At 38.6% G+C, this 23,622-nt stretch overlaps 1 protein-coding gene and 1 pseudogene across 1 annotated transcript in view; one reads left to right on the top strand and one right to left on the bottom strand.

The window, feature by feature from the left end:
• Nucleotides 1-23,622, top strand: part of LOC125769770 (nyctalopin-like) — a 266,449-nt gene that overhangs the window by 27,158 nt on the left and 215,669 nt on the right. The window lies entirely within an intron of this gene.
• LOC125769771 (uncharacterized) overlaps nucleotides 14,090-23,622 on the bottom strand; it is an 89,866-nt pseudogene continuing 80,333 nt past the window's right edge.

The raw sequence follows: 23,622 nt of genomic DNA, 5'->3' as shown, positions 1-23,622 counted from the left end.
AACAGCAAACAGCATCCATTCCTGGTTCCGGTTGACAAAGCGACCGGGAAAAGGAAACGTGAGTTCGTTAAAGGTTTCGCCGAAGCGTGTAAATTTCTCTACCATACCCGTCCCGCTTCGGATCCCTTACCTTCGGGTCCGGGAGACACCTTCGGGTTGAGTTTTTGCGGTAAGTAGTTGATGGCTTTAGGGCACATTTTTCCAAGTGCCACTTGTGGGGTTTTGAAGTTGTAACGTGTTGTTTTGATTTTTTTTTATACGTGCGAATTGTTGGTTTTGTACGTTGTGTTGTGGATTGTGGGGTTGAATTCTGGATTTCTCTTCCTTTTGGGTTTTTTTTCGTTCTCTCCTCATAATGCCACGGTATGCGCAAATGTGCACGTTAAGAAGTGAAAATGGACTTTTAAAGCAGGGTAATGATATGGTTCCAGTGCGGTGTGCAATTTCACTGAAAGCGCTTTACCGTGTTGGTATGGAAATTGCACTAAGCATACAATCAGCATCTTGTTAGTGGATGGAATTAGCTAGGGCGAACAGTTTTGATGCGAAAATAGCTTTCAATTACCGTTCAAAGGAGTGTGATTTTTGTATTTAGCTAATTTAAGTTATTGTCAATTTAAAACCCATTAGTTAATAGTGCTGGTGGATGATGGAGGAAGTTGCTTTTACGAATGAAAAGTCTTCTTTCTTACCTTCTTTCTTAGTCATCTCATACAATTTAACAAATGTAGCTTCCATTAAAGTTTTTCAAATATATTAAGATATAATAATTATTTTAGAAAACATGTGTACAATTTGTCAGTCAACATAAATAACAAAAAATAGCAATACGGCCAGGCCGTTATTTATGAATAAAAAAATAAATAAAATAAATAACAAAAACAAAGTGATTAATATAATAATCATCATATGTAAGACGGAGGAACTCTTGACAAGTGTTTAAGTCTCATGATTCCGAAATGACTGTAAGAGGAAAAGGCAACGTACTATCGCTAGTTCTGCCATGAAGTTATCAGGACTATCAGATGATATTCTAAAGTCAGCTGACCAAGCTATCAAAAGTATCAAGATAGTGTTCTGTTTAGATTATTTTTTTTGGTTCGGACTTCTTGCAACTACTGGACAAATATCTCAACAAAAAGACTACCCTCTAAAGAGAGTCTTTGGTATTTTGACATCGATTCGAAACTTGAATTTCTGTAAGTTTTCCACAGAAGAAACCTGGACCTTTCGGAAACCTGGATTTCCGAAGATCATAGAAATCTGGAAAGATCATTCAGGGGAGGATGTACCATAAGATTGAGGAGAACAGAGTTGAAGCATCAGGAGAATCGAAAAAGAAGGGCAGCTATAAAAGAAGATTGGACGACTGTAGGGCGGCGTTCGAGGGATACTGAGTGACCGACAACTCTACTCGTAACAGAGTAGAGGAGAGAAGAAGTCTAGAAGATTCCTGATGGCAAACCTTGTAAAGGACCTCTGTACCAGCTTGATAGCAAAAATATGGATCCTGGTCGATCTGGTCGATCTTCTATCAGAACTCCAACAGCGATCGGACCAATGAAGTATAAAGGATCGGTGAAGTCTCGGACAACATTCCCAAACCTGCCAAGGGTCCTCCTAAAGAGTCCTGTTGACTATGGAATCTACTTGGTGATTTTGATTCTTCGTTCTTTGAAAAGTGAGTCAACTCAAACACCTAAGCTCTCAATCATGGAAAGACGATTGACTTGAACCTGCACTAGGAAACAAGAATTGGAGGAATGAAGAATTGGAGACCGGAATCGGGGAACACAGGCACCATTACAGATAACATCACATACTGAATTCTTGATTCCTCGCTCGCCTTTTGCGTTTCTATGTTAATCTCAAATAGTAAAGTATTTTGAGTCTTTGTTATCTTTGTGATGAATAACAGTTTCACTATTCTTATTTTTAATTATTCGTTAGTTTTAAAGTTTGTTTTCAAGTTTGGGAGTTGTGGATAATGTAGTCAATGTGGATCAGATTTAATTTTATTATTGCCCAAGTTTGGATTTTAATGGTTATTCTTCGACAAGATAACTGCGCTGAATGGGATTCCGCAGTTTTAAAATATGAATAGATTTAAAATATGCGCTAGACTAGGTTTTGTTAGAGGAATTTAAATCTTCTGAAAAAGATTGGGAAGAAATCAATTAACGCAAAGCTAGAAAAAGGGTTCCCAAATTTAGTTTAACAACCTAATCAGTCACGCCTGACATAGTTTTAAAAACATAGCCTTCTGTGCATTAGACCGAAAGTCACCGCCACCAGGCCGTTTTTACATGAATTCTTTCAAATGCTAACGTGATTAAGTACCCATTCCCATAAAAGCGCATTGACGTAAAAGTTAATTAATTCCCAGTTTACTTGTGGAACTAATTCGCCTAACCAAATTAGTTTTGTTTGAGCGTGTGAGCTGAAATCTGTTTTGTATGGAAAATAAAAACCCTAAATAGATACGAAAAAAAAAACATCTAAATGCAATCCCCATACCCGGGGATGCATGAGCTTGAATGACATTCCGGATGGTTGACCTACATATTGTACATAAATGGCACTTTTGCAGGGACCATACGCACAATGCAGCAAGTATCGGTTTTTGATACGCTTAACAGGAAGGATCCGTTCAACCCAGAAATTGTTCGGCAAACTAATCGGGGACTTATTAATTAGGACGCTCAACCGGTTGACTGCACCAAAACAGGCATTCGTCGACTCTGGACATCAATAGCAGCTGGGAATGGCAGCTGGGGAATGTTTTGAGCTCTGCTCAATGGTTCTGGAATGAGTTTTGTTTTTGCGTGTGTTTTTTGTTGTTGTTGTTAGTTCCGACATTCCGGAATGGTACGCAATTTACACGTAAACGGATTTCCACTTCAACCCACCGACGAAGCGAGGGTCATTCAATTGACTTCGGTGAAAATGGAATGTCATTAAATTTCCAGATTACTTTTCGCGCGCCTCGCATGACCATACAGGCTTGACTGTCTCGTTGCTTTGACGCCAGTCCAGTGGATGTTGCACCGTGTGGAAAAAAAGCAGAAAAAATTGCTTCCGAAACTCACTGAAACTGGGTGTGTGAACGATGGGACGGTAATGGCACTGGAATGGTAAACCAATGTTGGATCATGTTTTAATACGTTCAATCGCACATGTCGTAGGTGCCACATGGTGCCACGAGATTTGATTTTGTGAAAACGATTTTTCGTCCACGGATCGTTACAAAAATGTCGGCTCAATCGCTTACCCATTCTACCCCAAAAAAACAAACACCCACAAATACATCTAACATCCGCCTAGTTTTAGTACGGACAGTAGTCACAAATAGAGTGTGTTTGCTAAAGCTGGCAAACGATCGAAAATTAGATGTTCACCAGAGCGTTCGGAAATCGTACAGGCGCATAACGGCAATTTGGTGCACTTTCATCATCATTCACCGATTTTGCATCCCTCCTTTCCCCTCCTTATGAGGGGGGCTGTGAGGGGGATTGGAAGGAAGAAGGGAAAGGAACGGAGGCCGGATGCAGCTTTGCAAATGCGTATGCCAATCGCACCGTGGCCGGCAAAAACGATCCACGACAGTTTCACGATTGGGTCAACTGTTTGTTCGTAATTAAAATACGTGTTTCAAATAACAATCAATATTGCGGACAGCGAAGCTGGCAGCTGCAAAATAATGTCACTCCATCGTATACGGAACACCGTGCGGACACTTTCAAATTCTCTCCTGCCGGGAATCACGAAGAAATTTTCAGGGTTTTTGAAGCAGCAGCGAGGCTAGGAAAATACACACAATTCACCATCCGTCCCAGCTGGCACCAACCAATGGGGTGGTGGGCTTGGGCAAATTTTCTATCCAACGTTCGTTATCGCACAGTGGTGTATGTGCGGAAAATCGTGCGGAAAATTGAGGACAATGGGAAGGTTACACAATTTTTGGAGATTGCAATTTATTGCATTTGCATGTTTAATTGAATCGTTCGCATGTCGTAAGCGAAGCGCACTGTGTGATTGATTGTTGGTTGGGGTTTCTCCTTTTTTTTGCTTTGATTTCTGGGGGATTTCGATGTTCCACGTGTGCGGCTATTGTCGCTCGACTGTTTTGCAGCTGTTTTGGTTTGATGCTCGAGCGCTACATCCGGCAAAGGGTTCGAATCTTTTATGAATCTGAATGGATGCAGTAAGCTTTGTGTGTGCGTAGTACATGACGTGATGAAGTGAGATGTTAATAGAAATGTGTGATTGTGAGGTGAAACGTTAAAGGATTTACTGCATTATGAGTAGGATCATATTCTAACAGTGTGCTGCATAAATATAAAACACTTTTTTGTGAGCTTAAAATGTATTCAAGAAAAGATAATACATCAATAGAATTGGAAATAATAATCGAAAAAAATATTTTAGTAGTGTGTGCAACAAAAAAATCACATCGTTTCATATTCATACTCTCACTATCTTTATTACATTGTTTCTCACTAGAGATGTGCATAGTGAATACGAGTCAGTGAGTGAGTTTAATCCTGCTCATTATTTTGTGGTTTCAACTCACCACAAAGAGTCTTTTAAAATATTTGAGTTTCATTTTTTTTTTACTTTTTTGAATTTCAACTCATTCACTCTCTGCGCATACTAACAACTCACTCTTTTTTGTTTCAAATCACTCAATAAAAGTGAGTATAATTATTGATATGATAGCTCTCTCACTCTCTCTCCTTCTCACCCGTTCTTTCTCGCTCTCACCCGTTCTCTCTCGCTCTTTCTCGTTCTCTCACGCTCTCTCCCGTTCTCTCTCACTCTCTTTCACTTTCTCTCGCTTTTTCTAGCATTCTCTCTCTCTCTCTCTCTCTCTCTCTCTCTCTCTCTCTCTCTCTTTCTTTCGCTCTTTCTAGCTCTCTCTCGCTTTCTTGCTTTCTCTCTCTCTCTCTCTCTCTCTCTCTCTCTCTCTCGGACGGTCCGGATGGGATTTCATCCCCAGTCCTGTCTTGTGGGCCGGCGCCGTTTATCACATACACCACCGCCCCAATGTGATTTTTTTTATAAATGTGTTTTTTTAAACAAATTAGTGATGTGCATTTGCACCTTCAGGTGGATCAGTTGATCTGATCTGATCCTTGGCTAAAACATCTGATCTGATTCAATAATAAGGGATTTAATGATCTGGGATCAACTTTCTATTGCGATATGATCCGTTATGATCTGCGATCACCTTTATACGTTCGGCCTGGGTCGGAAATAAAGTGGAATGATTCGATCCCAACATTTGTGGATCATTGTCCATCTTTAAAGCAAACCTGGATTGAAATGCTTTAGATCAATCGAATCCTACAGCTCGAATGCTTGAAGCATAAATCGTTTTTTATAAGTGAATTTTATAGCATTCCCCGAGTTTGATATGGACCCTTAACCATTTATTCCTTACCATATTTTTTTAAAATATTCAAAGAATTATTTATTTCTTGCTGATGGTTGAGCAGCTTTGCCTAACGAGAGCTCTAATGTTACAGAAACCTTTTTTAATTGAGTAAAAATATTATTCAAATACATTTTATTAGATTGCATTACATTTTTCCAACTTGAATAATAATATATCAACTTTATTCCACAGCGAAAGTTAAAATCACTTAATTCATCACTATCTATTGTGGAAAGACAAACCAGACACACTAACAATCGTACGCCCGAAACTACACGAGGCTCGTTACGTTTCCCGGTCGATAGGAAACAGTGTGCGAAACCATTGTGCCGGCAATCATTTGATTTTCATTTCCATGAATATTCCGACTGATAAATATGTCTGTAAATCAATTAAACATATGTGAGCTTCGTGATACTCCCTTTCCAAAGTTCCCATCGGTCGTGTTTCACCCATCCTTCACCACAGATACAATCGACAGTTTTCACATTCACCTGCACACACACACATCCCCTCAAAAACCCCATGTTGGCAGTGTATGTTTGCTCTGTCCCGAACGCACATGATGTCCTTTCCATCCCCTTTGGATGAGTTCACAATCGATCCTTGTCGTCGTCGTCGTTGTCGTAATCCGGCTGTCAGCTGAATGTAACAATTTGGTTTTCGTGTTGTATTTTGGTTAAACTGACTGTTCGCAACTGGCTGGCTCTCGTCGGTTGCATTTGCCAATGGTGGATCCGAGTGAGAATGGAACGGAAGAGATACAATTGGACCCGTGTGGTTAAATCAGTTCCAGACACTGACGATCACGGCACTACATGTACCATCGTACTACATCAGCTTACCCGAATGTTGTTTGTAGATGGGATTTAAAATTCCTGCGGTGCTCATTAGCGAGGGAAGCGTAATGTTTGCACAAAGTGACAGGATATAGCTGTGCCGTGATACTGTTAGTGTTGGTATAGTTAGTATGAGAAAAAAAGCACAAATTAAAACATGAACATATCAGTTAGATAAATATAAGACTAATGTATTTACTAACCCTGCTCTGCTTGCTTTTTGGGTTTCGTTTGGATTATTGATAAAGCAAAGGTAATTTTTTGTTATTTGAGTAATATTTAAAAAGGATTAAAAAGCTTCCACCAATGAGACACGATTTTTTATTCCCTCGTGCTTCAGTGGTGAAATCTATTGAAAAGAATTAAACTGATGACAGACAGAGTTTGCCATCAGAAAAATCGGTCCAAATCCCGGTAAGCTTTAGAACCAATTATCGAGCTGCGAGTTTCCTACATTGGATGTATGTGAGAATGCTTTCGTTGTTGAATTCCTCTCTCCCCAGAGGGTGTTGTTTAGCACATGAGAAAAGAAGGAAAAAAACACACACACTAACATAACAATTTGCTGCAGTCAGGGCATTGTGATTCGGCGGCAAACAGTTTTAATTATTGTGTGCTTTGTGAATTTAAAACGTCCGCATTCAACATTTAGCTTGCGGGATTTATTTTTATGTGGCATACGTGCACAGTGGGAATCGTGTTTCGTTTTGCGGTCAAACATATGAAGTATGGGATTTTTTTCTTTTATTAATAACAGTTATTTGCGAAAAAAGAAATAATTGGAAAAATTATACATGAATAGAACGCAAAATTTTAAATTTTTTGTGTATCAACGTTGCTTTTAGCACAACTATCCTTATTTTGCAGGGTTTTTAGTGAAAAAAAAACAAGCGACAATTGATCCCTTTTTTATTTTTTTTTCCAAGATAAAGTGAACATATATAGGTAAAATTGGAATTTTTACAAGCTTAAATTGGTTCAGTGATTAGCTTTTCGTGAATTTCTTTCGTGATTTCTTTTGAAGCAGAAAATGCTTTTTTACAAAATAAATTTCAATCTAATCTCTAATCTAAAAGTCTACTAAAAGTAAAAAGTTCTGAGATTGTTTTAAAATTTAATGTATTAATTAATTGTTTAAAAATTTTATGTATTAATTAATTGTTTAAAATTTTAATATAATAATTAATTTATTGAAACGATATTCTCCAAATTTTAAACCATTTAAAATGCTCATTTTTATGTTTGTCAATTCATTCAGGTACATAAAAAACGCATTTAAAAAGACACATTAATTTATAAAACAAATTAAGCCTTTTGCGCTTGTGCAAGCTAAAGCCGGTTTTAGAAGGCAAGTTTCCGCATTCATGAACTAAAAAAAAGAAAAGGAAATAAAAATAGCAAACAAAAGCCCGAAACTAGGCTATTCGAAACAAACATATAAAAAGAACGTCCGTGTGTTTTTTTTCTCGCTTCAGCTACATCGTAAAAGAGAGTTGTGAGATTGTTATGTAGCTGCAGAACTCGATGCATGATGCGGCAGCAAAACTGCAAGGTTTACCCACCCGAAGAGATTGCATTAACGGGTGCAACCCCCAACCCTTCGTCCCTTACGGCGTTAGTGTCGAAATTTTTCTCTGCAAATAAAATTGAAAATAGCTGTAGAGAAGTGTAAAGAAAGCGAATAAAATCTCTATTCTTTCCTTGGTACGCTTGGAGCGTGATCGTGTATATGGTGGATTTTTTTTCCACCCCGTACTTCCATTGCTTCAAATTTTATTGTACAGTGTAGCACGAGAACGCCACGAGAAGTTACAGCCTGCGTGGTTGCAACAATCGTAAACGTTGGAAATAAATTTGCACTCTTTTCCTTTTGCGCACGGTTTTCGCCGTTTGGTTCAGTTTTACGATTTGCTGCAAGGACACCTTCACGGCAGGGCGTGTGTTGCCAGCCCGCCAGCCTAAACCCCATGAAGCTATTAGAAGCTATTTAATTAGTGTTTACTCTCGAACTCTGTGTGCTGCGGAAAATCCTCGATTTTCGCACACCTTGCCCGGCACAGTTTTCGACCACGTTTCGTCGTGCTAGCTGCATTCAATCATGCCAATGGAAGGGAAAATCTTTACCGTGAATACAACGGAAGCTGGAACCGAAATGGTTTGGGGTAGGTATTTAAAAAAAATATTTCTGCTCCAATTGCCCGGTGTACTCCTTGCACTATTTGTGCTCGGTAATAATTTTTGCTGAACCAAGAACCAGTTTTCGCGCTAGTGGTTGGAGAAGATTCCGCGAGAAAATTGGCCCCCACCACGGTGGACCATGGGCGATTTCACTGTGACTGTGTTCACTAATTAGACGGACCGGGGTTGGGCTGAACGGAAGCGAAGCAACGCCAAAGCACAATCAAACACAGACGGATGGTGCAGTTTAATTTCGCGTTTGCCACCAGCAGCAGCCCGGAAGTGCAACCGTGAAGCATGGGTTTGGAACTTTTCTGTTCCAATGAAGCTTCAGCTTCAGCTGCATCCCTGGAGACTTCCGGGTTTAGCAGGATTTTGGGCGGGATCGGAGCCACCGGCAACAGATGTCCAACCGGCCAGGAGGACAGTTTCGGTGTAATTGATTCAACAAAGTAAAACAGATTTGGTGCAATGTTCGGACGGATGTGCACTGTCCGTGTGCGCAGGTGGTGGCAGGCATGGTGCACGATTTGGCCAAACGATGCTGCCAAAGATGGTGCAGCTTTTGCAGTGGCATGAAATTGGTTCGCTTTACATCGACACAATGCTGATTGAGGTAGTTTGGCAAGTAATTCTTGGCTTGTTTAAGTCAACGAGCTATTCCGACAGGAAACAGTTAATTGGATGTCTTTCTGATGGTGTACAAATAGCTGGAAGACAGTTGACGGTGAGAAGATGCTAGGAATTTGCTTCGACGAACACAAAGAAAAAATGTATTTGAAATAGAGGATGTAATTTGACGTAGAAAAACTTTTAATATGGGTTTTTCTTTCATTTATGGTGGATGTACTAACTATTGTTATAGGACTAATTATAGCATTACTTATGGCACTGTATGTCATCATTTTTCAGCTATAATAATACATTTTCGATTCTAAATATTTCTAAAAAAAAAAAAATTCTCATCAGCTCGTTAAGTATTTCGCTTGTAAAAAACATTTCCTAAAATTAATAGAAGACTAAAATCATTGACTTGGAAAACATTTTCAACTTAATTGTGAATTTTTTTATTTAAAATTTGTGGTATAAAATCATTGAGCTTTCGAATTGTAAAAATTTATTGTGTACCGTGCGGATTTTTTGTATACAATTTATTTATTTTCGATACTAAATAAAACATTTTAGAGATAGTTAAATAAATGTTTTTTAACGAACTAATGAAGTGATGAAAAAATAGGACTTAATGGATTTATAATTTTTCAGCTTACTGGAATACCCAATCACAGATATCAATAAGCCATTTTTTATTTAATAACGATTTGAATTTCGAATCGAGCTATTGCTATAAAGTTACAAATTTATAGCAAAAATAGGAATACTAATAGTGCAAAGCTAAGAACCGTATCGCCATAATAGTTGTTGAATAAAATATTCAAAATTCAAAAAATATTCATAAAATATTCAAAGTCTTACAATGGTAACATGAAATGAAATCTAATAGAATACTAAGAAATGAAACTGTATTTTCTTGTTCTCTGAAGACAAACATCACACTGCAGATACTAGTCGGCCATTTGACGCATGAAGAAGGAAGGCAATTATTGTGCTGTAATTTCTTCACCGACAGAAAAAGGTTGATGCAGGGAAAATTCTTCTGCATCGAAGCAATTGACAGCAAATACTTCAACGTTCAATAGTGGCAAAATTCCCTTGTCTACCTATCTATCCACCTATCTATCTACCTATCTATCGGTCGACTGAAGATGCTGGTACCGGGTTCACTTTCAACACCCGTGGCAAGCGTAAGCTGGCATAGGTTTCGGGCACCTTTTACTGGCTCGATTGTTGGATACGGAGGAAAATAATCCTATTATAAAATTTAATTATTCATGGATTAATTCACAAAACATGTCGCAGCTGTTCGCACTGCTCGCTACCTAGCAAAGTGAAACCCTCCGATACCAAGTGCGAACAGTTGCTGTAACCGTTGTCATGGGTTACAGGGGACACAGTGGTGGATGGTGGTCGATGTAATGTAGCGGAGACGTACCGCGCACCGAAGTTTGGTCAGGGAAAATCGTTAGTCGAATATGGTAGCAATGCTGGTAAATGTTCGTGAAAATGGTATTATGCTCTACCCTCTTATGGCCCGTCATGATCAGTTCTGCATGTCGGGAAGAAAACTAAAACAGATAGAGGTATTTTAACACCTTCACTTTTGTGTGTGTGTGTGTGTGTGCGATAGAGGCCCAAGGAAGCGAAATAATAAAACCCGGCAACCGGTAACACATTGGATAAATTTCATTTCTCGATGTGGTGCGAATCGGATTGCATGTTGCCAGGAAGAAGGTGTGTTTTATAATCGGGTGAAATAATGCCACATACTTTTGGCACGACACTTTGTGGCCGGTACACCTTTGCCGGTGTCTGCCCATCACCTGGTACATGGTGTCTTTTGTCCCGGGTACAGGAAGGATTTACGGCCAATCACCGCAATATGGTATGGTTGGGAATTGTTAGAGGATTTGCTAGTGCGCTCGGTGAAGCAAGCAAGTGTGAACAGTTTGGTTGTGAACAGTGTATTTTGGGATGTTTGGAAAGTAATGGCAATAATTACTATTCTGTAGGCAGTTTCCGTCGGAGGAGTGGTTTGTCGAATATTCTTTGTAAATAAAAAGGGAAGTGGTACTAAAACCATCTACAGCAGCTTGCTAAACTAGTGGAGGAAATTAAGTATCGTCTTGGGGAAAATAAAGTTATGTAACTTTTTTTTAATAATTACTATTGATTCGAATACTAGCTTGAATGAAAAATTAGAAACAAATTATTAATCGAATTTAAGAAATTATTTGTAATTGGATTTAAAATAATTGTTTAGAGAACACTCATTTGCTTCGAAATAATTTGCATTTATAGTAAAAAAAAACATAAGTTGTGGAGTTTTTAATAATTGATTAAGAATTATGTAAAATAAATTTTTAAAATACTAAAACACAAGAAAGTTGACGGTTTTAAAGTGTGGGCTTGCCTACTCTCATCGTAAAAATAGTCGTAAAAAAAACTACGATTAAAGAATTGTACCGAAGAATGAAAATAAAGACGTACTCTTTACCAAAATTATTTTTTTAAAATCAATATACTAGTTAGTACAACAAAAATCAGATAATATTCCTCATAAACTCCATTCAATGCAGGATGTGATTTATTTTGTACATAAATATTTGAACATCAAAGTAAGAAAATACCTAGAGCAATTTGTAAAGGAGAGCAGATCAAACAGGTTTGTGTAAACGAAAATGTGAGAAAATCAGATAAATTGTACAGCTGAGTAGAAAAAGTAACATTTACTGCTTTCGTTGAATGAATTACCAAAGAAATCGGTTGTACTTTGATTGATAAGAAAAACCTACAAAGCACAGCTGTTTTTCGTTCCCATCTAGTATTGATGATTAGCAATATAATGGTTTCGGAAAGAGTTTTTCGAGTTTATCAAGATTCTTGAAAAGAAACTATTGTGGATTTATATTAAGACTATGCGAATGGCAATTTTGGGGTAAATAGGTAAGTTTTGATACCATTTGTGGATCGATGGAGGCGCCTGGTAGTTTACTAAATACAAAATCGCTTCTTTATTCAAGTTTATTTATTTGATTAATTTTCCACAATGCATGTGACTGAAAAGGACAGCATGGTGGGATGAGGTGGAAATCTTTTGGGTATTTTTAAAACCCTATCAAAGGCTATCTTTTTGGTGAAAAGAATTTATGTTTCTTCAAAATGCGTAGATCAATGGAGGCGCCTAGTTGTTTACTATTTTTTTAAAATAAACAATTCCTTTATTATTGAGCGTTCCGTTTTATGTTTTCGTGACGCAACACTTTAAAGCACAGTAATATTGCGTATCACGGTTGCTCAAAAAGGATCGGTGTACAAAGGAAACAATCCATAAAACCTTATTTAACGTTTCACGCGCGATTATGTTGATGGGTTTTTGTTTGCCTTTTTTTTATTTTAAACGAATAATTAATATTTGACCCCGTACTTCTTCTTGCTTTACCCGCACTTCACGTTAATTACCAAGCTCACGCGTGCTTGCTGAAAAGTTTTCCCATATCTCCTTCCCCATTTTCCCCAGAGTGGGAGGATTAATGTGTCGGAAAATTAGGCAACCAATTAGTGTGCAGTTTGGTGAACGTTGCAAATTGTTGTATTTTTTTTCATGCTGCAATTTGCAGCAAAATCTCTCGGGATCGGGGAAAATGAGTTAAATAAAAGCTGTTTTTTGTTTTTGTTCAGTGTTGAAAGCATGCAAAGTTTTCAAACGAGCTTTTTTTTCAATAGAAAGGTTTGTCCAGCAACCTAATCAGGTTACCGATGATTTGTGCTCGGTCCGTATAGGAACGGTTTCCTATAGCAACCAACGCGGACGCATGAAAAGCGTTTGCATATTTGTCCATACATCATGCGTAACCTAGTTTTTATTTTCCATACAATAAAAGGGGAGGAAAAAGGAAATAAAAAAATAAATTCAACTTTTCCTCTGGGCCAATATTTGTACCATAATTTAATTATACCCGTAGCCATACAGTGCATCAGCTTTTTGCACAGCAATGTAGGTACCGAGAACAAACGAAGGTTTTTTTTTACGATCTCTCTCTTTCAATATTTTGATTCCATATATAATCACGGAAATTAATCAAATTCATCGCGTTCATCAAACATTACGTGATTACGCCCGAACAAATGGGCGTTGCGTACTCGAATCGAAGCGTTGCAATAGCCAAATGTCAAACAAAAAAAACAAGGGAAAGGAAAAGCCAAAAATTGATATTCTATCGTATACAATAAAAATGAGTAAATCGAGTTTCTGTTAGTCCAACCGGGTTTTTGCATGACGCTTCCAAAGGGTAATGAAATTTACCTTCGGCTGAAGTAATAATGATCGATGTATCCATGCTTGAGGATTACCCCGTTTCGTGGAAACGATATGAAAAATACAGCTTCGTTTATTTTCTTTCAATTGTACGGCCCGTTTATGGCCTTTCGTTTGCTTCGTATTATTTGCATCTCTTCGGGTGATATTAAAAAGAAAAAAATGAAAGAGAAAAAAACATATTTGCGCAAGCTACTGAACAGTAAATATAAATTGTAATCAATTTCACAACCGAAATGCATTCATTTGGGTCGCAGATCGTAAAAATGGTTCCAGAAAAAGGGCATAAAAAAGTGGAAAAAAGAGTATATAAAATCAACATTTTAACACTCAACACCCGCTCCCACTCCCCAAAAACCCTCGAATACCCGGCCTGCATTCGATGTGTGATGCATTTTTGGGAAAGCTCGTCGAGTGAACAACCATAATGCGATTAAGCACCTCCGATTTTTTTATGAGCTAATAAATCCCGTTCCCGGAATAATGGCGCAGGGGAATGATGATGACGATTTTCGAAACTGTGTGCGAAACAGTAACGAACCAAACCGAGCACTCCCTTATGGAAAGTGATATTTATCTGCTTCCAAAAAGGGAAGCTTAAAACCTGAAGCACCCTATTTGGCTGCAACAAACAAAACACATTTACTCACGTTCGGACATTTCAATAACGCAACGGGAAGCAAAAGACGAACACGATCCATATTATTCGATACATTTCTTGTTTATTTGCAACTTAACTTCCATCTTTACAAAGAGAGCTCAATGGTGTTGTGTAGGTGTAGGTGTGTGGGTGTTGTGACCTTGTGTGGGTGTTTTTGTGGGGTTCGATCGTTCCTATTTTGTTGTTTTTTTTCCCGACGACGGCTGAATATTTAATCATGCCACCCACTTCGCTTACTTATATTATGAAAAATATAAAATTAGCTAAATAACCATTTCGCCGCTCGAACAATTTTTGGAGCTTTATATCTGCTTTATCATATGCTTTAGTATTATTATTATGGTGTGCCCCTGTTTTTCGGTATCGCATACAAAAAGAAACACAAAATACAATTTCCCTTCCGTGAACCGGGCAAAGTGCCACCAAATTCCCTTTGTGTGTGTTGTTTTGTTTTTCGTTTTTGGCACGAAGAGTTTTCCTAAGTGCACCCATGCGATTGGTTTTTTCCAGTGATTTTTCCTGTGTTTTATTTTTGTAGTAGTGTATGTGAGTTTTTCGTATGTTTGATTATTTAAGTGTTTTTTTGTTCTTATAAATATTTTCAGCTTTTTATATACTTTGTGTTGTTGTTTGCTTTTCTCTTTTGTTTATTTTGTTTTCTTTTTGTTTAGTTTTTTTTCCTCTCTATGCTACCTAACACATCTGCCATTCTATAGCTCTAGTTTTGGATTCACATGTTTTGTTTGTCTTTTTCTTGTTTTCTTCTTCATTATGTTTCATTCTTTACTTTGTTTTGTTAAACTTTCCTCATCATACTAGCGTTTTTTGGTTTTTTCTTTAGTTTTGTAAAACGTTTATTGCTTTTTGTCAATTCTCACGATACTTGTTAGCGCGTCTTTTTTTATATACTAATCTATACTTCATTTGTGTGTTTTTTAAATATGTTTTGTGTGCATGTTCTCTTGTTCATCATACATTTTTCTTACATGTGGTTGTGTTGTTTTGTATGTATCACTCCGTGTAAAACAATTGTTTTGCAAAAAAACGAAACATTGTGTAAGTAAAAACTGGTTTGGTGATTGCAGAGCTGCAATTGGGTATAAAATAAATTGTTTTCTTCTTTTCCGTTCTCTACGTAGATATATTTTACATTCTTTTTTCTTTATCTGTTTTTTCTCGTATTTATGTGCTTCAAGACACGCTGCTGCACCTTACATATCACGTATCAGCATGTGTGGGTGTGTGTTCATTGAAGCGCTAGTATAGAAATTTTCCTTCTCTCTTCGCTTATCACGCTATTCACAAGGTTTCATGGTTTCAAGGAAGAAGTAACAGAAACCAAACTAATTTATTGTGTTTTGTTTTGTAACTGAAAACAAAACCCATAGCTGCTGGGTTCGTGTGCCTATAAACCATTTCCTTCAATGTTTCTTCGCAATTCCGAACGAGATCTTTCTTGTGGCGGTGTTCTGTTTTCTTATCAAAATCACTTCCTTCTAGTACGAAAAATGATCATATTTGCATGAAAAGTTCCATTTCCTGTCGTTCTTTGTTCCGCTTCCATTGTTAGCTGTAATCATTAATATAATGTTTTTGTGTTTGCTTCGCTTGCAAAACGTTTCTGCTGGGGCAGCTTGCCGCATGTATTATCGCTACCTTTAATTTACACGTTTTTTTTAATATTTTGCATAACCTAAACCACGTTAAGCGCTTAAGGTTTTCGGGTGGCGGGTTTGTTGCTTGCATGTTTTTTTGTTGTTCGCACACCATTACGTTTTCCGGTGGCCATTCCAGCGCGCCCTTCCTCTTTTCTCATCACCGGCCATCATCGTTTTCTGACGTCACCTGTCACCGCACTTCAATCTTCATTTGTGTTCCTGCCCGACCGTTCCGTCCGCTTCCCTCGCAAAGGGAAGTTTTCAATTCAATGCTTTTTCCTTTTATTTTTTTTAAACAGTATTCATCTATGTGCTCGGTTCGGTTGTGTCTCGCCGTGGAAGATTATCCTTTTTTATGGGTTTCTATTTTTTTTTCATTCCGCCATTTTTCCCCCTTTCGTTTTCTTCTTGCATTAGAATGCAGAAATTGTTTCCTTTTTGAGCGCTGAACAGAATACGTTCCTTAAGCGTTATTTTATTTCATTTTCTTTTGCTCGCTATCTTGTCTGCCAAAAAGCATAATCCACTTGTACGTATATCTTTGGTTGCGTCCGTGAAGGTGAGTTCCGTGCCACGTTATGTTCGATCCTGTTCAGCCCTTTTTGCAGATGATGGTGATGATGGTGGATGATGATGATGTTGATGTACATCCCGTGCGTAGATGTGTTGTACCAATGTCTTGCTTCACGATGCGATTAGACTTACCATGTATTTCCGGAATTTTCGATCGGCTGGCAATGATTGGCATTAGGAATAAAAATAAGGGAATTTTTTTCATTAAATAGAGATTAGTGATATACATTATAAAGAGAATTTTGTGTATAGCAGAGGCTTTATTGTGAGCCGTATGATCAGTAATAAATAGAAGCGTAATGATTCCTTTTGACAAGTTGAGAAGGCACCTTAAAGATATTCATAACGGGTTTTTTTAAATCTATTTACGTTTTTAAATATTTTCCTACTAATTTTCACAAAAATGTCTTGTCTTACAAAAAGCATTTTAATGGCAGGAAATTTTTCTTATCCTTAGCTATAAAAGCGTATTTTTCCGACAATAAAAAGGTTGAAAAAAATTATAAAAAAATTATTTCCGACAAGGATATTCTTGTAATCATTAGAATCTTTTTTTTAATGTTTCCCACACAATTTTCCAATAAACAAAGCTGCTCATAAAACTCACTTAGACTCTGACAGTACTTGCGACACTAAATTGCTCAAAATTAAAGTCAAATGCTCGGTCTGGTGGCAGCATTATAAGACATGGAAGGCCGTTGGAAGCCGGAAAACAGCACAACCCGGAAGAACATGGCAAGCACTGCAGTAACAGCTGGTGCACGATGGGTCGAACAAAAAAAAGGGTATGTCGAATCCTTCCGTTTGTCCCTTGGTTTGGGACAACGCTTTTTCGTTTTTCTTCCCTCCCCCCTCCCCTTTGTTCCTTTACTTTTGTTCTCTTGTTCGTTTCGGTAGTTCGTGTTGGGATTGGCACTTTTTTTTCGCCTCGGTCTCTCGCGTGCTAAATCGAAATTAAATTATCATTCTCTCCGTTCTGCGTAGCGTTTTCCATCGCCTTCGGGAGGTGTTCGTTTTTTTATGTTGGCATCCGGCAGGTGCTGTTGGATTTTCTCCTCCCCACCCCTGTGTTGGCTTTCAATGGGAAGTTTGTTTTTTTTTGTTGGTTCGTTCGTTTTCATTTTTCACAACCTTGCCTTATGTCGTTCGGGCATTTTTGCTCGATACTATCGCCATTTGCCATCATCAGCGTATTCAACAGTGGCAATGAATTTCTGTACCGCAGCAACGTCATCTGATTCTGGGCACGGCTGGAGCAAAGATCGAACACGTGGAATCAAAGCGTTCCGCAAAATCGATCGATCGATGCGGTTGTGGCCTTAAGTCAACATTGAACCATTTGTGGGCAGAGGGAGATATTTTCTTTTTTTTGTTGGTTCAGTTCTTTCTTCTTGGCTACCACGTTTTAACGCTTGTTTGTACACCGGCAGAACCCAATCAGAATAGTTGGAATGCTGGGACAGTGGCCCACACGGGATGGGTAAATCGCCATTTCATTAACTTCCATCTTGCCGTAGAAACTGCCGCACGGGATTGTAGTTTTTGAAAGGGTCCTTGATGGCATTAAATTTTCATTATGAAAACTTTGTCCTGCCTTCTGTGGCTGATTTGTGCATTTGTTCCATGTGGACAAGAATATTGTCGTTCGATTTGTTCATTATGAAAACATTGTTTTGTCGAAGTGGTGCGTTCAATCACAAAGTTTTCTCATTTGTTATTTTTTTTGAAGAAGAGAAATGTTTTAATGTTTCAAAATAGGTTTTTTTTTTGTCTTCAAGTAGAAATATCTCTTTCTGTCAAAAGGCGTCACTACCGCTTGGTCTGTTGTCAGAGGCTCTGAATCACTTACTTACGAAACCTTATATCAATATAGTATCTCGATCATATAGTTCCGAGACGGAGAAATCAATGCAATTGCTCCATCTTAATTTAGCCAGCTACGTCTCCTCTGTCCACGTGGACAGCCTGAAAATTATTTACAGACTTGGTTGTCCGGTGTCGTCCTAATGACGTGACCAATCCAAAGGACCCTCAAAAAGGGAGAAAAAAAACACACATGGTGCGCGTTCCGCATAGGCGGAACGCATAGGCGGGAGGTTATCAACCTGAGTTATTCTTGATATCAATCACCCAAGATGGGCTAATTTTTGGCTAACTCTTATTAGGTTAGTATTTGTAAGCATTTTGGTGCTGATAGTGTAATCATGCTTTGGAATTTTTGCGCCTTGTGATGGTATACAAGGATATGATAGACATAGACTACAAAAAAGAGCCTTGAAGAATTGATTTGTAAGTCATCCGGGTTTTTTATAAGTAAACTAAGATCTGGAATGACTTCCAGAATCTGGTACCTTACTTTCTAATACCCAAGTTTCTGAATTTGAGATGACGTTTGGATAACGAAGACCTATGCTGGTAGCATAGGATAGTTCGAAGTCTGCAAGTTTTACTGCCGGTGGTCAATATAGTACTTACACACTTGGTAAGTTTTGTCAAAATTTCAAGGTATGAAAAGGACGCTTGAGTTAAATGATTTTTCTATCATCTTCATAAGGATCTGCCACATGGTAAAGATATTATCAATCCTTCGAAAGTAAAAATATATCTGGTTTTCAATTTCAGTATTTCATTTAATGATCAATTTGGAATAAATTACGCATCAACTTACATTAGCATGAAATGCAAAGAAAAGGAAACATTCTGTTTGGGAAATAATTGATTCCAGGCAGCAAAATGGGCAGTCCATAATTTATTACCCATCAGAGAGTAAAGATTTATATCATAAAGCATCTTCTTTACGCTAAACGGAAGCCTTCCGGGAAATGCTGAACTAATTCTTATCCTGGTTCCGCCGTTTTTTCTTTTGCGTTGGTTAATATTTTCAATTCCATCGAACGACAAAAACCGCCCGAAACTGATCCATATGAAAATCGGCCAAGAAGACGCAATGCTATGCGTTCCGGTTCCGGTTACTTTTCCGCGTAGTCGATTGACAGGAAATGGGTATCGGACTCATCGAAAGGCCGTCTTTCGGTCTTACTATCCAGCGCTAGGGAATGGATCCGGATTGGTTTTTGGGGTTGGGGTGATATTTTCCTCATCTGAAAGCAGCTTGTCCGCTCATTTCCGGTCGCTGGAGAAGTCCATTTTCCGATGAAAGAAAAGCACACAACGAAAAACAAAAAAAAAACGCCCCGAAATAGGAAAAACGTAGTAGGAAAATTCTCAACTTCGGTAGGCTCATCAGAAGCAAAAGAGGCCAGAAATCGAACGGCACAATGATATAAATAATTCAAACGATGTCTTTTCCAACCGAATGAGCCGTTTTCGGCGAAAATGGACCCCATGACTAGAATGGAACGTTCGCGCGCGCTCAAAACGAAGACAAACGATGTATAAAAATTGGTGCCCAGGTCGAAAGGTAAAGGACCGGGACACTAGGCAAAAGCACAACAAAACGAAGACAAACAGCACAACTGAAACAAAGACGGACAGTAGAGGTTTCGATACGCCAAATCGATTCCCTGGCAAGCTCCAAGGTTTTCCCCTATTGGGATGCTGCCCCTTACAGTTAAGGCTCCCGGGGATATCGATTGGTTTACGGGCACGTTACCACGGTGATGATACCACGTGGTGTTGGGGGCCGGATGTGTGGCAACGGAAGCAAACCAAAAAACAAAAAAAAGATGAAAGCTATCCTAGGTAACGATGGTAACACACTGGCACTTGAGTTGGTAGTGGGGTGTTGTTTTTTTTTGTTTTCCGTAACGTCCGCCTCTTTTGGTCCATCTCTAATGAGCAACAGAAAGATCAGTTCGCACGTGTGCCACGTTACAGCTCAAGCCATCGTTTCGATTGTCGTTTTCCGGAAAGCACCGGAAAATTGATCCCGAACGGAAGTGGTGCTGATGGGTGGGGAGGGAAGGGCGCTTGGTGGAAAGTGCAAAAGGTGGACAGCAGTAGCACTCCAACCGCTAGAAACGGTGTGCCCGTGTGTGTGTATGTACCTATTCGGGTTAAGGTTAGCGATCGATTCGGCCAAAATGTGTCGATGATGTGTTATTGAATTAGAGCGATACTAATTTGCACAATAGGCTGCTGATAGTGCGTGCTTGAACTAGAATGGCAGAAAATTCAAGGAACTGAAATGATCTTCTAATGATTGCGTTCGTGTTGTTTAGCTTTCTGGCGAGAAAAAAGGAAACGCACATGAGCACAGGAAGGTGAACTAATGGGAAGAAAATTATCCAGCCAAGTAGGCCAAATGTTGGAAGTGTTAGGCGACTGCTTATCTTGTGATTATGACTCTTTGAGGGTTATCGCGAAATAAACATCGCACTAAGGAAGTAATTATTTCCTCTTCATATTGCTATCCTATTAGCCATACCCGGGGTGCTCATTAACAAAGAGATTAGGATTTTATTGTTTCTGATTAGTGAGTTTTCCGCAAGTTTCATTCATACTGCTTCAAGAATCGCCCACCTAAAATATATATTGTTGTTTGGATGTTTTTTCGTGAGCAGCATTATTCTAAAGTAGAGATTATTTGGCGTATTTTAATTACAATAATAAAACTATTGAAAACGCTCTCCTGTCATGCGGATTGCATACGAAAAGGCGTCCAAATACAAATAATTTTGTGGAGAAATGGTTTCCTTTCTTTATATTTTCGTACCGAAACGAACTCTTGAAGTAAGCAACTGAAAGCCCTAAAAAATCTTGTCTTATAGTTATAATTATAAAGCTCTTTAAACAAGTTCTTATGTATTGCAGATTGCATACAAAAAGACGCCAAAATATAAATAATTTTGTGTAAGAAATATTCCCGTTTCTTCGTACCGAAAAGAACTCTTGAAGTAAGCATCTGAAAGCCTTAAAAAATACTTGTCCTATAGTTATAATAATAAAGCTCTTTAAAGAAGCTCTTATGTATTGCAGATTGCATACAAAAAGGCGCCAAAATATAAATAATTTTGTGGAGCATTTTTTTCGTTTTTTGCCTATCGAAAAGAATGTATTCAGCTAGCAATAGAAAGTTCTTAAAAATGTACCCCCAAAAGTTCATCCTGCTTTGCTAAACATCACAGCACAGACAAAATGAAGAAAAAAAAACATGGCCGCAGCCAACTAACTTCCGTAGAGCTTAACAACCACAAATCAAAAGATTATCCTACCCAACTACCGACAACTAACAAAGCGGTTGCTGCAAATGAAGTTTTGCCTGCCCGTTGAACATCTGTATAAATTACTTTCCATTCAAATAAGGCTCAGATTTTACCCATTCTACCCCCTACCTGAATGTGCCTTTCTTCCGCTGTTGTCCAGCTCTTTTGTGTGTGTGTGTGTGTGTGTGTGTGTGTGAATGTTCAGCCTGTTCTTAGGCTTACACCGGAAGCCGTACACTTTTGCACCGGTGTGAAAAGAAATGAAATGCTTTTCAATTCAGGGGAATAAACCCAAATCATTTTTTTTTTGTATTTAAAGCAAGGTTTCCATTTTTTCGTCCTGTTTAAGGGAAAGCGAGCACACAAAAAAAAACATGGGGAATATTCAATCGACCCGAGCCGATGGGGAACCATGGTGGAAAGCCGTCAGGTGGCGATGAAACAAATTTCCGTTCGCTTTCATTTCCTGCACACCGTTAGTAGTTCATAATAAAAGCGAAACGCACACCATTGCCGCATAGTAATCTTTTGCTTGGCGTTGGAGTTTTTTTTCTCTCTTTCTCTCACACTTCCCTCCCGGGTGGCCAGCTCATGGGGCTAATGGTTGAGGCGCCACTAGACGTGACAGTGAAATGCGAAAAGCAAGTAAATAAAAGATACATCTAAGTCGTTACATATTTATTAAGATGTAAGGGCACAAAGATGTAAGGAGGGCGAAGTATGCCCAACGCATTAACGCAGAAACCCGAACAGGACACACACAGTCATCGTCGGTTTGGGTCCATTTGCCGGAAGATTTATCGCTATACGGGATGGTAGCCTACAGTAGCCTACTTATTAGGTTGACGGTTGGGTGCGGTTCAGCGAAAGTCACAATGTTCCAGATGAGTTCCGAGAAAAAGTGGCAACTGCTAGGAAGCTTTTGTGCCCTCCGGTAGACTCACGTTCTCTTCTATCTTTTTTTGTTGTTGTTGCGGCCCTTATAACTCAAAACGAGCGTACAATATGTTTGTGTTACGCATGTTTAGCTGCCGGTTCTAGGACGGCTTGGTTACAGGACAGGATGTTTCTTTCAGCACAAATATGCTATTCATCTCGCACACGTCCGGATGGTTAAGTATGTGACAATGGTGGACGCATTTCCATGATGTCATAAAGCGCTTGTATGAAAGATGCGATTCATCTCTATCTGCCCCTAGTGACGAAGATTATCTAGACAATGGTTAGGGGAAAGGAAATTGTTATAAGTGGACAATACATTCTATTAGCCGTACAATTAATGTAATATGTATTTTTCTTGAAGTTATTAATTTCCTGATTTATCTAAACCAAGTCATTGTCAAGCACGCTGCAGACAATACCATGTATGCGTCTTGCACTGTAGATGAATTATTCTTCAAAAGTTTGCTAGAAATACATTGAAATGATGTTTTTTTTACAATTGCATATTTTTTAATATTCTTCAGGAAACGGCAATTTCCGTAGAACTGTTGTGTAATAATGCTCTACGTACATGACATGTAAGTAGTAGTTTGAAACACAGCGGATCATCAGGAGTTCGTCCATTCATAAAGTTTGATAATTTAAAGGCCTTTTTTACAGTGCTGTCTATGTTTAAATGTTTGAAGTACAGACTTTTAGACAACGAATAAACTACTGCACTGCACGATAGAGAGTATAGAGTCCTTTAAAAATTTTTGGACGTTCTGAGTTCCTTTAAAACGTTGGGAAAACATTTTTCTTGTATCGTTTACTTGTCATATCTGCTACTGACTTCCAACCAGTCCTTTTACATTCTGAGGAAACAACTCCACTCAAAACACCTGCCACGACGATCGAAGTTAGGAATATATAGAACTTTTATAGTTTCAGGATTTCCATTCGTCTCTGAGACAAGGACTCTGTCCAATATTGACCGAAATACGCTTTGCCACGTTTAAGTGGAAGAAACCTATAGGTCCCGTATGTTTATAAGGAAAATAGAGGAGTCGCCACTATGACGAGCTCTATGAATTGTATGGTGAACTGACTATCGTACAGCGAATTAGGTTCGTCAGACATGTCATTCGAATGACTCCGGACGACCTGGCTCGTAAAGTCTTTTTGGGTCGTCCAAATGGATAGGGGAGACCATTTTAATGCCGACGACTCTGGCTTTTAAATAGACAGTTAAGGTCT

This window comes from Anopheles funestus, chromosome 3RL (genome assembly GCF_943734845.2).
Source record: "Anopheles funestus chromosome 3RL, idAnoFuneDA-416_04, whole genome shotgun sequence".
Lineage (NCBI taxonomy): Eukaryota > Metazoa > Arthropoda > Insecta > Diptera > Culicidae > Anopheles > Anopheles funestus.
Note: the sequence above shows the minus strand (reverse complement) of the source record. Positions and strands in the feature narration are given on the sequence as shown.